Source organism: Lathyrus oleraceus, chromosome 1 (assembly GCF_024323335.1).
Source record: "Lathyrus oleraceus cultivar Zhongwan6 chromosome 1, CAAS_Psat_ZW6_1.0, whole genome shotgun sequence".
NCBI lineage: Eukaryota > Viridiplantae > Streptophyta > Magnoliopsida > Fabales > Fabaceae > Lathyrus > Lathyrus oleraceus.
Window position 1 is genome coordinate 405361960 of NC_066579.1, and position 17323 is coordinate 405379282.

Genomic DNA, 17323 nt, shown 5'->3' on the forward strand with positions numbered 1-17323 from the left:
GTAAGAACATGTCCTAAAAAGGACCAAACTCAAATCCTAAGGCAAATCCATCTAATGGTCATGCTAAGGCAAAGGCACACAATGGTGTTCACAATTGGACATCAAGAATATAAATTGTACATTAAATCAGAAACACATCCCATGATCATGAAAATTTATATACAAGCTCAACATGTTAAACACAAGCATCATGCAAAAAATTAGGATCAGCAAAGCTCAATTGGCATGTGTATAAAAATGAACAAGATCAACATCCAAATGTGTGACACAAATTGTCACACCATGTATTCATGTGTCTAAAACAGAGATGGAAAATGCTAAAAATGCCAAACTAATTCTTAAAAATCATGCATCATGTTAGGATTCAGCATACCAAATTTCAAGTTAATTGGAGAAAGTATGAGCATTTCACAAGTCAATTGGTATAACATGTCACATTTGCATCATGTTCAAACACACAACCTCAATTAAAAGTCCAGAACCATCCAATTCACACAAATGACATCTAAAAATAAAAGACATCAAAACAATTAAGTGAAAAAAAATTGGGGGCAATTTGGATTAATTTCCTATTTTCTATGATTTTTGCAAATTGAATGAAATAATATGGAAAAATATGAATAAAATGTATGAGAAAATATGGAGGGAGATAAAGTTTTGAATGAAATTGGAAACATGTTGCAGCCAAGGATTGAACACAGAAGAAGGAGGTTCAAGGAAGCGCTGGGAATTAAGATTAACAAATGTACCACGCCAAGGATCGAACACAGGATACCAAGGTCCAAGGCAGCGCTCAAAAATAAAATCAAATAAACATGCAAGGTGGGAATCGAACGCAGGTTCAGGAGGTCATAGGCGCGCTCAGAAAAATTAATTCACAAAAGTACACAAGGCTGGAATCGAACCAGCGTGGCAATGGTTGCAAGACGCGTCAAAACGCAGCACTTCATTTAATGAAGTGGCAGCCACATGTGCGGTCAAAGGACACGCAGGCTTGGTCAAAACGCTATGGACCAATGGAAGCGCCAAGCAGGCGCAAACGTGGAAGGTGACTGGATCAAACCCTAGCCTAAAAACCAGACGGCGGAGGGAGGTGTTTTCCGCCGTCTTCTCCGGCAGTTTCACGGCGACATTCATCACTTCATAAATTTTTTTCCAGAATTCACAATCAAGCACATCAATGGAAAGATCTCATCATGTAGAATGCAAATATCACATTAGCTAAGCCTAGTTCATCATAATTTTCACGAATCGAAGGAAAGAAAATTGGATCTACAAACTTTAACTCATCATAACTCATGCAATTCTTCACCAAATCAAAAACTATTTATATCAGGATGATCAGTGACAAAAACTCTACATGTTCATGGCAATAGAATGAAGAATTAAGATGATCGAATTTTCACCAACCTGTTGTGCAGTGACCAAAAACAGTGGATTCAAGCCTCCAAAAGCTCCAATTCTTCTCCCTTGCACCTCTACTGAAGCTTTGAATGAGAATTGATGATTGAAAGCGCTTGGATCTTGCTTAATTTGAACTTTCCATTAACATGTTCATGTGCTTGGCATGCTTCAAACCTTGCTCAATTTCCACGAATTATGACTGATTCATGCTCCAAATTCCATGAGGATGATGGTTCTATGAAGAAAATGTGTGTTTGTGTGGAGAATTTTTGAAATCCAAGGAGAGAGAATTTTGGAGGGAAAAGAAATTTTGAGATCTAGAACTGTGATTATGCCAAATTCTGTTATGCTTTGTCTTATATACCATGTGCTAATGACATTGTAATCACAATTAGACATGTACTAATCATAATTAAGGACATTTGGAGTGTTTTGCAAAAAAATGAAAAATCAAGGTGCATGGCTTAGTTCACACGTGAACAGTAGCATGCCATGCTTCACATTCACTCAAAATCACCTAATAAACACCATGGGATTGGAATTAGGCTTGTAGCTTGCACCAAATTTAAATTCCTCAATTTCCCTCCAAAATGCATATGAATGAACACATGATTATGTGAACCTTTTTCATGCAATGTAATGCTTGATTTGGAAAATATAGGTCATGAGAAGAAATTTGCAAAAAGAGTGGCTTCATTTGGAATTTTGAGCCAAAAGTTATGCCACTTTGAAGTTCCATGCATACTTCATGATCATTTAGCCATAACTTCTCAACCATTCATCATAAATTCATGAAATAGGACTTTTTGGAAAGAGGAGAGAAATATATACAACTTTCATGTTCAACAAAAATTCATTTGAAACTTCTTTGATGATGTAAAATCAAGTTGAATTTGGACCAAAATCTTTCCATTTTTGGAAACTCGAAATTACATGTCACTTTCCATTTTTGGAAACTTTTGCCATGACCTCAAATTCTTCAAGATATATGTTTGAAATGACAAATGAACCTCTTTTGAACATGAATGAGGTGTATCAAACCATTTCTCCACCTCATAGCCCTCAGTTGACTTTACAGTTGACTGTATAGGTCCTCAGATGACCTAGCCATGCCCTGATCAGCTTGAGCCTCAACCACTTGAGGAAATGGCTCCAAAATGAAACCCTAGATCAAATAAGCTCAACATGATATTCATATGATCTCCATCTCAATAGAATGCCTCATTTCTTTGGAAAACCCCAGCTGAAAGAAAGTCAGTGATTAGGGTTGACTAGAGGTCAAAACCCTAATCCAGAGGAACCTGAGCATGAATTCTGAAACCCTGGATGATGATAGAGCCATGATGATGGTGACATATCCTTGAAAAAAAGATAATGCTCAACCTTTTGAAGGGCCAAGAAACCCTATTTGAAGTGCAAACCCTCAGATGGTTGGTGATCAATTTATGGAGACCCTCAGGCTTGAATCTCTTAACCTCTCTATCTTCTGAGAAAGACTTAGGAGAATGACCTTCTTATTATCACATGATATGCAATATGCAAATGCCTAATATCCTACAAAATGAAATGCAATATGCTAAACTAGTCCCAAGAAGAGGAGGGCAAATTTTGAGGTGTTACAACATGTACCACCAGAAATTTTATCCTAATCAACTTCTTATCATGGTATCTTTTGGTTACTTTCTTATATATCAAACATTCTAATATGATATCAGTCTAATATCCTCTAACTCATACAGTTTCAACAATCTCTTTCTTTGTGCTATTTTTTATTCAAAATTTAAGAACTTGGTTACCTAGTATGCCTTATGTTCTAGCTCGACAAGTAAGTGATAAGCCTTCCCAAATATTAATGTATATGATGACAATCCTATGTGAGTCTTAAATTTTTTTCTATATGCCTAGAGAGTGTCTTCTAGCTTTTTGGACCAATCTTTCCTGGATGTAGCAACCGTATTTTCTAAAATTTGTTTCAGCTACCTGTTTGACACTTCTACATGTCCATAAGTTTTAGGGTGATACGTTGTGGATGTTTTATGCTTCACATTGTATGTGACTGATACATTGTCTAAGTATTTATTGAAAAGGTGTGTCCCCATCACTAATAAAGACTCTAGAGACTCTAGACCTAGCAAAATTATTCTTTTTCAACAAAAAAAAAATAGAAATGGTTTGGGCATCATTAGCAACACAAGCTATAACTTCAACCTATTTAGTGACATAATCAACACAAAATAGAATGTAAACATTAGAGTTGGATGGCTGAAAAAGGGACCCATAAATTCGATTTCCAAACAGTCAATGGGTTCAACCTCTATTATACCTTTAAGTGGCTCTCGTCTCGTTTTGAAACTTTACATGTTTTCTAACACTCTAGACATTCTTGCACATAAGACTTACAATCTTTGAATAGAGTTGGCCACCGGAAATCACTTTGAAGTACCTTTATTGTTGCTCTTTCACCTCTATTATGACTTCCATAAGATGATCTATGATAGTGCCACATAATATCTTTTGCTTCCATACATGCAACACATCTGTGGATTGAACTGTCAACACTAATCTTAAACGGCTAAAGTTTATCCCACAAATAGTGGTTGGTCTCTTTATAGAATTATTTTTTTCTACTGCCAAGTGTAGTCTTTCGGAACACTTTTTGTAGCTTTATAATTGGCCATATCAGCAAACCAAGGTTGTTTGCTAATTTCCGTCAAGTGTCCATCTAGAAACTCTTCACTAATCTTATTTTCCTTCTTAGTCACTTCTTTATTTTTCAATCGGGACAAGTGATCATCTACAACATTTTCAACATCCTTTTTATATTTTATTTCTAAGTTAAACTTACATAATAACAATATCCATCTTAATAGCCTCGACTTGGAATCTCCTTTGTTGAAAAGGTATTTCAACATTACATGAGCTATAAAAATAACCACTTTCGAACCAACTAGATATGCCCGAAATGTTTCCAAGGAGAATACTACGACTATAAGCTCTTTTTTTGTGGTGGTATAATTCACTTGATTTTCGTTTAAAAACTTACTAGTGTAGTATATAGCATGGAAAAATATCTCATGATGTTGACCAAGAACTGCACTTATCACGTAATCACTTGCATCACACATCATTTCAAAGGGATGTTCCTAATTTGGTACAACAATCACGGGTGCAATTACAAGCTTTTCTTTAATAAGAACAAAAGATTTAAAACATTCATCCTAAAAAACAAAGTCATTTTCTTTAACTAGAAAAATGCAAAGAGATTTTGCAATCTTGGAGAAGCCTTTTATAAATCTTAGGTAAAAAAACGGTGTATCCTAAGAAACTTCTCACTTCTTTTACGTTCACATGAGGTGGTAATTTTTCAATCACCTCAATCTTGGCTTCATCCACCTTTATGCCCTTCGATGAGATTTTATATCCCAAAATGATACCTTCAGTTACCATAAAATGACATTTTCCTTGTTCAAAACAATGTTCATTTTAGTACATCTCTCAAGAACAACATTTAGGTGTGCAAGACAATTGTCAAAATTACTAACAGAAACAAAAAAAATCCATAAATACCTCAATAGACGATTCGATCATATCAGAAAATATAGAAACATACACCTTTTAAAAGTAGTGTGAGCATTGTGATAGGTGTTTTCCACAAGTATACGGAGTGTATCAGAGTAATATAAAAGGTTGTCGAACCCACAGAGACCTAATGGTCAATCTATCATTTTCTATTACTATGGTGTTTATCTAAGGCGATTGTAAAAGATTTGGAATATGAGCAACGAAGCAAATAATAAACTTGAATGAATTCAGAAATGCAATCCCAGATTTGGTTCACCTAGATCAACAGTACTCTTATTGTTCCTAAGTAGAACTACTTACGAGGCAATGTTTTCTTCCTTGAAAAAGAATTAAGTAAAAAGGAATTGTCGCTCTCGCATATTCGGAACCGGGTTTTACTCTCTAAATTATACCGTCCTCTCTCGCGTGCCTGGTGCGCTTTGTGTTAAAATAGTGAAAACTTTTTTTTAGAAATTAAATTTTGTTACTTAGTTAAAAAGTGGTTTTGGTTGGAAAGTTTAACTTTAAAGGATTCTCGGCTTTCGCTCGGATACCGGATGCAAAACCTATAAACGCGTCCGAAAAATAGTTTTAAAATCACTTTCTAGAAATATCAAATTCTCCTAATTAATTAACAAAGTGCTCTCACGGTGTTTGTTAATAAAAAACTTAACAATTTTACCTTAGGTACCATACGACTTTCGATCTTACTCGGTGTATCTACGGTTCTACTCTCGTAGTAACCTAACCAAATTAATTTCCAAAAAATTGAGATAAAAACCAAAACAATATCGATAGTAAGCCTAAAGAAATAACCGACTGAGTACCGTCAAATTGACGGTCCTCACATTCTAGCACTGATAGATTAGCTGGACATGGTCCTAGTAAACAATAAAGCGAGGTATTGAAAATTAGAATTAAAAATAACAGGCGATTCAATTAAAATTACGAACGTGCGATGGAATAAATTAAACTTTGAAATTAAAGTAGGACAAAAAAATAACAATTAAAGTAAGGCAGAAAAATAACAAACATGCAAAGTAAATAGACAAGAAATAAATAAGACTGGTAATAATAAGAATCTGCTCCAAATGGAGTCTCGAATCTGGTACAGGAATAAATTGAAGGAAAACTTGAACGTGAAAGTAAAAGTGCTCCAAAATAAAATGCTTAAAAATAAAAGTGCTCCAAAATAAAATGCTTAAAAATAAAGTGCTCCAAACCCAATAACAACCGCAATGCAATAGTCCTCCGGTTTGAAGAATTAAAGCTCTCGAAAATATGAATATATGGGTAAAGTTGTACTAAGCTTCGATGGTGTCAAATGTGAGTTTCAACCACTATTTATAGTGTTACAAAGCTCTGAGGGCCAAGTCAATGGTTGCTAAATTCGTGTAAGATAAAAAAGGGGGGAGTGGGGAAGAATGCTTCAACCCTTTGACCGCTTCGCTTTTATAGAGGATGGTGATCGCCATACCCCCTGTGGCAAACGCCACCTTAACAAAACACAGAGACGTGGTCTTTGTGACGTTGGGTCATGGGACACGTCATCCATATCATGGCTAGCTCCATGGCGAATTCCGTGTTGGTCACCATGAGTGCAAAATATGCATTTTTCTCTGTTTTTCATCTGATTTGCCTTGTTTCTTCGCGTACGGCTCTCACATGGTTAAGTACATGAAATATAGACAAAATACCAGTATAATACTATAAATGAAAAACAAAACGACAATAAAACATGTGTAAAACGAGCCAAATATGCGGTGTATTTCGGTGTTATCACATTGCATAGACCAAATGGCATCATGCGGTAAGAAAAGGCTCTGAAAGGGCATGTGAAAGCGGTATTTTCCTAGTCTGCGAGATCTACATAAATTTGATTGTATCCTAAATATCAATCTAAGAAACAATAGTAAGTTTGATATGTTAATCTCTCTAACATCTGATCCATAAAAGGTAATGGAAAATGATTTTTTTTCTCGTTGCTTGGTTCAACCTCCTATAATCAATACACATCTGTCATATGGTAACAGCTCGAGTCGAAATCAACATGTTTCTTTCATTTCAAATGATAGTCATACCTTCTTTCTTACGAACTACATGCACTGAAATCACCCACGAACTATCAAAAATCAGGTAGATGATACATGCTTCAAGTAATTTTATAATTATTTTTTCACCACTTCTTTCATGGTAGGATTCAATCTTCTTTGTGGTTGAACTACAGGCTTGAACTCTTCTTCCAATTTTATCTTGTGCATGCAATAATGTGGGTTAATACCTTTCAGACTAGTCACACTCCAACCAAGTGCTTTCTTGTTATTTCTTAAGACATATAACAACTTTTCTTCTTCTAGAGTTGACAGAGAAGTATTGATGATGGTTGGTTGCAATGGTCTTTCACCTAAAAAGACATACTTCAGGTGTTTCTCAACTCTTTCAATTTTGGGTCTTGTGGCACGGTTTGTTGAGTTTTTTGCTTTATTTATCCTGACGCTTCACTTTTCGGCAGCATGATCATCATGTGTTACTTGAAGTTTAAGTACACATTCTGCAATCTTTAGATCATATTCGTTTTCAACCTGTTCAACCGAATTTACCAAAACTCGATCCATAAGTGGTGATGGTGTTTATGGTGCTATGGATTTTTGAACACTTTATTCCACCACATAAATTTAATAATATTTTGGATTTTCTTTGTGATCTCGCATGGCCTCAAACACGTTGAAGATAGCTTTTCTTTTGTTGAATCTTAATGTTAAGTTTCCTAGTTCTACATCAATGAGAGATCTACCTATTGCCAAAAATGGTCTTCCTAAAATGAGTGGTGTTTCAGAATCTTCAGGCATGTTTAAAATAAATAAATAAATTGCGGGAAACAACAAGTCATCGACTTTAACAAGAACATCTTTATGAACTCCATATGGGCAAGTGATTGACTGATCAACCAATGTTAGAATCATTCGAGTTTATTTCAGATCACCACAATTCAACTTCCTCATCCTAGAAAGCAACATCAAATTTATGCTAGCTCCTTAATTACACAAAGCATGGTCAATAGTTAATGAACCAATGGAACAAGGAATAGTAAACATACCCGGATCAATAAGTTTTTGTGTAAGCTTCCACTAAATAATTGCGCTGCACTCTTTCGTCAAAGCAATATTTTCATCATGCTTTAACTTACAATTTCCCGATAAGAGCTTATTCATGAATTTAGCATAAACAAATATTTGTTCGAGAGCATTTCAAACTGAAATATTAACTTGTATCTTTGTTAACACGTCCATGAACTTTTTAAATTGACCCACTTCCATCTCTTTCTTCTATTTCTTTTTCAAGATCAGGTAAGGTGGTTTGATGTAGTATGGTAGCTCTAGGTTGGGTTCATTCAGAATTTGCTTCGTGGTTATCCTCGATTGTGAGTTTTTGTCAATGAATTGATCAAAAGTGTATCCTCTAATGTTATCTTTGGCCAACTCCTCACTCTTTTCTCCCTCTGATTTATTCTTAACCTCCTTTTCGACTACCACCTCTTTCTCACTTTTTTTCTTTCCCTTAACTATGTCTTTTTTCATCACTCATTTTTGGATTCGAAGGGATCACTATGTTCCTCAACTCAAAGGCTTTGCAAGTTTCATTTTTCAAGTTATCCATTGTGTTAACAATAAATCCCCCACTTGAACTAGCTTGGGATGTGATTTGTCAAAACAATTGACCGGCTTGCATCTCTAAGTTTCTTATTGAAGCTTTGGTGTTCTGATTCATGGTGATTTGATTTTGTGTCATTTCCCTCTGAGTTTTAAACATATTTTCTTGAGTCATGCTAACCTGTTCTAAACTTGACTGAGTTGCTTTCATGAAGTTGGATAAGGTTTCCTCTAACAGTGATGGTATTTGTTTAGGTGCTTGAGGAACCTGTTAAACTCATTAATTAGCAATTAAGGTTTGATTATTGCTCCACTTGAAATTTGGGTGATCCCTCCTACAATGATTGTAAGTGTTAGAATATGGAGTATTCTTTTGAAAGATCGCATGCTCAACTTTAACACTCTCAACCTCTAGTGTACAGTTTTCATTTGCATGTCCCTCTCCACAAAGATTATATTGGAGGGTCTGAACTTGGCTAACATTTGTTTGGGCTAGTTGAATAGCAGCTAACTGTTTAGAAAGTACTTCTATTTGAGCTAATAATGATGTACTCGAATAAAATGCAAGAGTACCCTTTTATTTCATCGCTCGATTACTTGAGCGATACTCATTCTAGCACATATTTTCATCCAGTGTCTTAACCTCATCATTTGTCTTTACTCTCAATGTACCTATGGTTGAGGCATCGAGAATCATTCTCGTATGTGTCTCAACTTGTTGATAAAGTGTGTGATTTGTATTATAGCACTCATATTATGATTCTTACACTTACAAAGTAACAACTTGAACATTTCCCATGTATTAGATAATGACTAAGACTTATCTTGGTCAAAATTGGAAATTGCAGCTTTCCTCTCCACAAATTAAGCATTTGAATAATACCTCTCTAAATATTTGTCCTCCAGGTCTGAATAGTAGCGTTTGTTATATGCATTACAGTCAATCCTTAGCGTGACCTATCAAAGAAAAACCAAACAAATGTAATTTTACTTGATCGCTAGTTACCTCTAATGGTTTGCACATTGAGCAGGTCTCGTAAAATTTAGTAAGATGCTCTCAAGGATCTCTAATAGCTTGATCATCGAACGAGTTATCTCTTAAACCTGAAAGTACATAATTCTTAATATCTAATGTTACAGACTCTTCTCTTTCTTCTTTTGTTTCTTTTATGACATGTAGTGCTTCTCATTTTGCTTTTCCAATTGCGTGTGTTGTTCTTTCGATTTCTGAATCGAACAGTATCAGTGTCTGAACCTCGCATAAACAAACAAATAATACCTTAGTAGTACTGCACCAAACAATCATAATAAAAGTAAATAAATAAAAAATTAAAATTAAAATCTACAAATTAACCAACAAAATTAAAATTAAGTTGCACAAATATTTCCTTGTTGAAATTATCAGTAATCCCCGAGAACGAAGCTAAAAATTTGATGGATTAAACTAGCAAATGTAATATTATCTTCAAAGTAATAAAATAATTCGTCTCCACAGGAATTGTGAATTTAAATAAGGTAATAACAATGCGATTTAAATTAAATAACATGGGTTTTCAGTTATGATTTGGTACGAAAATAAAGATGAGAAAAACTTTTAGAATAAAGTTCTATAAGGAAAAGTGGTTATATCCTTTTATCGAATCCCCTAATTATACATGTTAATGATTGTGTATCTTATGAATAACAAGTATGCGATATCACGGTAAATAATAATACAACTGTACCCAATTCTTTGATATACAACTCACTAATTTACACAATAACCCCCTAATTCTTTAGGTCAATTCAGAGTTAAATCGGGCGTTTTAAATTCGTTAATTCAATAGTCACAACTTATATAATTATCTATTCCTAGTTAATTACTAAGTTGAATAATTATCCTAGTTCAGATCGGTAGACTTACGGTCAATAGTCTCTACTCATCTAAGATCAATTTGCATGTTCATCAACACACAAAAAGAAATGAACAAAAGAATAATTAAATAATGATTATAATATGAAATCATTCAAATAATCGCATATAGTCATATGATCCGACATAGTATAATTAGGTTCATCTCAAAAGACATAATCTCGAATAACTTAGCTACTCATAATTACCATGAGTTGATAAGAAATATTCATCCAAATCAATGGAAAATATATTCTATAATGACTCCAATGCTCTCCAAAATCATCCACAAAAGTTCGTAGGGCGTCACTTTCTCTCTGGGATTCGTAACCCCCAAAAGATCTCCACTTTTCTATTTAAAGTTGCAAAACGTGTTAGAATTTTTGCGTCATCGCGACCGTGTTAAAACACATTACGATCACGATATGGCTTCATCACGCCAAAGATGAGAGCATCGCGGTTGCATGAAAAAACATAGCTAAATTGCTATTTTTCTTGTTTTTTTCTTTAAAAAATTTCAAAGTCCACTTTTCTCACTCTTTTTCAACTTTGTTAAGTTCTTCCACATATTTATTTGGTTTTTACTCATTATTTCACCGATTCTGTTGAAAATACTCATCAATAATATGTAATCACAGAGTGTAATCAGTGGACCTAAAAAAATTTCTCACAAAAAAATACGGACATAACAAACTTACCTACTGGACCGACCCGTTTTGTCTCCCATATATATATATATATATATATATATATATATATATATATATATATATATATATATATATATATATATATATATATATATATATATATATATATATATATATATATATATATTCAAATGTGAGAAGGAAAACTTTTGGATTTATTAAAGTGGAGTAGAGATTAAGAAAGCTCTTTGAGTAAATGCAGAAGTTGTGAGAAATGTTGAATGGGGATGAAAAGAGTTTTTGTTCAAAATAAATTCTGACAGGAAATGAAGACGGAAGATCTAGCATGATAATATAACTCAAAACACATTCAAAAATATACCTTTGCAAATTTTTACTTTTCAAAAATATACAGCCTAACTCGTCATTCTATTATTAAAAAATACACTTCCGTACTAATTTACGATAAAATGAAGGTAACGCATTTACGAGGTGTTTATAGCAAAATCAGTAACTCATTTATGAAATTATATGATGTGAACTTTTTAACGAGTCTAAAAATACATCTCTACATTTAAAGAGCATTTATGATTTTGGTCAAATATGTTATCATCAACTTTGTTTATAATATTTTTGTCTATTGCAAAAAATGAATTTTTTTTAAAATAATCACTGTTTAAAAAAAATCAAAATGATCAATATTTCAAAAAAAAAATCAAAATAACCACCTTTAAAAACAGATGCGCCAGATGAACTGACGCATCCATTTGAAAACAAGAGGAGGCACCAGCACCACTAGCGCATGCTTTTGAAGCATGAAATGGGGGCGCTCAAGGTGTTGGCGCATACACTTGGCCTTTGGTGTATACGTTAATTCATTTGGCGCATACCCTTTTGTATTATTTTTTAAATTTTTTTTAATAAATAATAAAATATTAAAAAAAGTGTATTCATGATATAATAAAAGTTACATGGGATTGACTAAAATTTAATGATCGGTCCGATCGAAACGTCCTCATGTTCCACATCCAGGTGTGTTAGTTTGTCTTCGAGGTCTCCCACGATTTTCCTGAGGTGTTTGGGGTCTTTGTGTGCTGACCTGATCCAATGATGGTTGATGTGAAGGTCTGGCGGAAGTTCCATCGGTATTTGATAGATGTGTCATCATTTGTTCCCAATAGCCGGGGGGCTCTGGCCAACGGCGCTTCCGTAATGGAGTTCGGTGTCCATGTTATCGTAGTTAGGTTGATGTGGTTGGGTGGATTGTGGACGTTATAGTTGCCCGAATTGGGACATTGAATCGTTTTGGAAATGAAGCAATGGTTCATGGGGTGTACTATAGTTAAACAATGGTTTGGTGTTTTGGTGATGGGATGTTTGGGTGGTCATTGATGGGGGGATACAATGAAGTGACCCGTATGAATCATTTGGGCTATAGACGGTTGTGGTTGATGTGTATGGTTGTTGGTGGACATGGTTTGATTCTTTGTTTTGTGGTTGGGTGGGTGGCATGAATGGATTGCGAGGTTGGGTGTTTGGTTGTTGGGTGGGTGACATGAATAAGTTTCGAAGTTGGGTGTTTGGTTGTTAGGTGTATGTGGTGGGTTGATGGTGTGAGGTTGGTTGTTGGATTTGGGTTGTTTGGCATTGGTGTTGGACGGGGACTTGTTGTTGGGTGTATGATGACGAAGCCAGTTGGCGTGGATCAATCAAATATTGTGGCTCAGACACAAATTGTTGTGTTGTTACCGACCTAAACCATGCCATATATTGTAGAGTTGGTCTTGAATCATGTATGACTGGTTCGTTTAAGATGTGTTATCGTCGATTCCTCCAATGACGACACATCTCTTTTGTGAAGTCTCTCCTGTCGGAATAGTCCCATTGGACATCGACTCTTTTTTATGTCAATCTCCCAAACACGTCGAAGGTTCTGGAATCCGTTGTTACATGTCGAACTGCAGTTTTACCCGGTCACTCTGGTGCATCTCCATAGTAGTGAACCGGATAATTGGTGTCTTTGTTGTCCAAACTGTAGCATCATCATGGTTAACCTGATGATCAAGACCCAGATATGGTCTCCAGATAAACTGTACAATAATACGACACAATTAGATGATTAATAATTTGATAAGTATTTTAAAATTAAAATAGAGTTGTGTAGGAGTATTATATCGTCTGGTCCAACGTGGTTCAATAGATTGTGATAGACTACTATAGCGTGTTTCAGACACCTATTGTAGTTCATTCCTCTAACTGACCACCTAGATCATAAAAAATTGAAAAATATTATTTATAGTTAATTGTAATATAAAGTATAATTAATTAAATGGTAAAGTGTTAAACTTACTTTGTTGCAAACGGGAACATGAATGGGTTCTCGTTTACCCGGGCGAGTGACAGAATTCTTGATCAACCTCATGCTTGTAGCAAATACGCACATGAATAAAAAGTACAAGTATTTTTTTTGGCATTTTTACACATTGCACTATATAGATGGGCCAATACAGTTGAACCTCAACTATATGTGCTGACCTTATTAATGTTGCGTAATAATAGTAAATACATAATATTTACCGTATTACCAGTACTTTCTGGAAATAAAAAATTACCAAATAAAATCATAATATAACACTGAGCTTTAATTATTTTTTCGTACTCGGTTGATTCTTCGGTCAATATTATACTCGCATAATATTGTTTGAGATATTTTAAATTTATACCTTCCCCCCTAGCTTGACCAGGTGTCTCTCTCTCAGCTTGGTCGTCACACAAAGGGGCAACCAATTATTCATTGCAGATAGAGTTATCCTGGTTAACTCTACCATTCGCAGCCTTACCATCTATACGCAAACCCAACAACATGTAGGCGTCCTCAATTGTGACGGTACACTCACCGAAAGGAAGGTGAAATGTGTGGGTCTCGGATCTCCACCTCTCCAGCAAATCAAGAATGAATTTGTAGTCCATCGAGTACGAGACTATGTTGAGGGGATTTTCGAAACCACATCCTCTAATATATGGTTCTATCAAAGGATCGTGGGGTACATATTCATGTACACGGCATCGAAATCGCTTTGGGTTCTAATAAAACATAAGTAAGAAATAAAATAAGAAGAAGTAATATATAATAAAAAACATAGATAAGAAAGATATACGAAATAAATATGAAATAAGTAACAAGAGAGTAATAACATACAAATGTCGAGATATTGTCGAGTGTTCCTCTGTGTTCATCATCCATAGTCAACAGAGACATAATGCTGCAGAGGTTGAGTATGGTAAAGATAGAGTGTTCCATAGAAAATGTTTAGTGTTGCAGATTATGAGATGTTGTGAACTGATACCCTATTTATAGATGAGGAAGTCTTTACTAGGTTTACAACATGTGATTGAATGCATGCATCGAGGAGGCACCATAACCTTACGCGCATGCTTGTAGGAGGCGTCATAGCCTTAGGCGCATACATGAAATATTCACATGCAAGGTGACATGCGCCAAGGCTAGTGGCGCATGCATGTGAATTTTGCCATGCAATGAAGAGGCGCCATTAGCATGGGCGCCTAGGTTGCTTTATGCGCCTAGGGAATGGGCGCCTACTTTGAACTATTAGGGCAGAGATTCTTGTGAGATTCCTTGTGTGCATGTGCATGCTTTGTGTGTGCATAGGTTCTACCAGACACGTGCATTGTATTATCTTGTCTGTGCAGATAAATTGCGTGATCAATGCATTTAACATTTACCTATTTAATTGCATATAAACAATATATCAATGTATTCACCATCAGTATCATACAGATCAATAGAAATACTAAAGTTAGTTTTAAAAAAATGTCTTCCTCACAACATTACATGATCAGTGCCCATACCGAAGATGAAATATTTGAGCATCAATTATTCAATTTTTGTTTTCGCAACACAGAGGTAACTCGGTTTACAATAAATCGACGATCAAAACACATCTGAAACAAAGAATAGACAAGAAATTGTATTGTAGTACTGTGGGCCAAATCATCTATAAAAGTCTGGTTTGGTTTGCAGAAAACCAGGTGAACTTTTATCAGAAGAAGATTCGAGATGATGACGATGTTCAGCATATGTTTGTCAATCACGAACAATCTGGGTACAACAATATATAGTTGTATATATTACCACAACAACAACAAGTGTCTCAGTTTATTGATCAGTCATAAGTGTTTTGTGAAACTGATGACGATGAACAAGCTAAGGTGAATGTTTTAGATGACGAAGAAGAAGAAGTCGAGATTTTGGTTGATCCAATGGTTAATGCTGTTGAAGAAGATGAGCCATTACCAGCTAGTCATGTATATTGTCCACCTCAATACATGACAAGGTTGAATTTGGGTTCCGATGAACCTTCATCAGATATATGGTACAATCCTTATGTTCAAATGCAAGGATCTTTGAAATAAGGAGACACATTTCGCACAAAAGAAGATTGTGTAAAAGCCATTAAAAATTTTCACATGGAACTATCAGCTAATTTCAGAGTTGATAGAACTAATGCATTGAGGTATAAAAGGAGTGATTCTTGGGAGATTGGATCCATGGGTCCAGTTCACACATGCATGCTCACAAACCCAACGCAAGACCATCGGAAACTTAGCTCTCAGCTAATATGCGATGAAATATTGTCTGTCATTGACGATAATCCGTTATTAAAGGTGAGTATAATAATCTCGCATATTATAGCACAATATCATTACACTCCATCATATAGGAAGGCTTGGATAGCTAGGACAAAAGTTGTTGAAAAAGTATATGGAAATTGGGAGGAGTCTTACAAACAACTTCCAAAATACATGTTGGCTCCTAAACTGTATGCTCCAGGGACTATTGTCAAGTTGAAAACGTTGTCCGCGTATACACCAGACGGGACGTGTGCTATTGGAAATGGAATATTCCATCGTCTCTTCTAGGCGTATCAACCATCCATCATAGGTGTTTCTTTTTGTAAACCTATTATACAAATTGATGGTACATGGTTGTACGGGAAATACAAAAAAACATTACGGATGGCAACAGCAACATTTTTTCAATCGCCTTTGCCCTTGTCGAAGGGGAGACTGCCGAGGGTTGGAGTTTTTTCCTAAGAAATCTCTGATTGCACGTTGCACCTCAACCTAACTTATGTTTGATCTCCAACAGACACCCTTCAATCATCAATGCATATAATAACATTGATAATGGCTTACAGGATCCTCCTTCAACGCATGTCTTCTGTATTAGACATATTGCTCAGAATTTTATGCGGGAGATCAAAGACAAGACGTTGCAGAAGAAGGTTGTCAACGCAGGTTACGATTATCAGAACCTTCTTTCGAACACTACCGTAAAGAAATAAGATTGTCAAACGTAGATGAAGTATGGTGGATCGACAATATTCCATTAGAGAAGGGGACTAGGGCATACGACGACGATTAACGTTGGGGCCACATGACAACAAATCTTGTGGAATCAATGAACTTTGTCTTCAAAGGCATCTGTAACCTACCTATAACCGCTTTGGTGCAGGCAACATATTTCAGGCTAGGGGCGCTGTTTGAGACCATACGTTTCAAATGGAGTTCAGTGTTGCAATCTAGGCAGTTGTTCAGTGATGCTTCAATGAAATTCATTAGACATGAAGCTGCCAAAGCAAACACACATGTGGTCACGGTGTTTGATCGTACTAAAGGTTGGTATAATGTTGTTGAGTCCATGGATCACAATGAGGGCATGCCGATGGGACAGTAAAGAGTGGAACTAGATAGAGGTTGGTGCGACTGCGAAAAATTTCAAATCTTTTGTATGCCCTGCTCCCATGTCATTGCGGCATGTTCAAAGGTTCGAAGGGATCCATCCTACTTATTATCTGATGTTTACAAAGTCATCAATCTATCAAATGTTTACAAAATTAGTTTTTCGTAGTGGCAAAAAAGGATTACTGCCCAGAATATCAAGGAGACATCGTCTGGCACAACGAAGTTATGCGAAGGAAGAAAAAGGATCGCCCAAATAGCATCCGTATTCGAACTGAAATGGATACGGCGAACAAAATGGTTAAATTATGTAGTCCATATCGTCGGACAGGTCACAATCGTACTGACTCTCCTAGTGTTGGAACAAACACAACAAGATAAATTCACATGTACCTCTCTTGCAA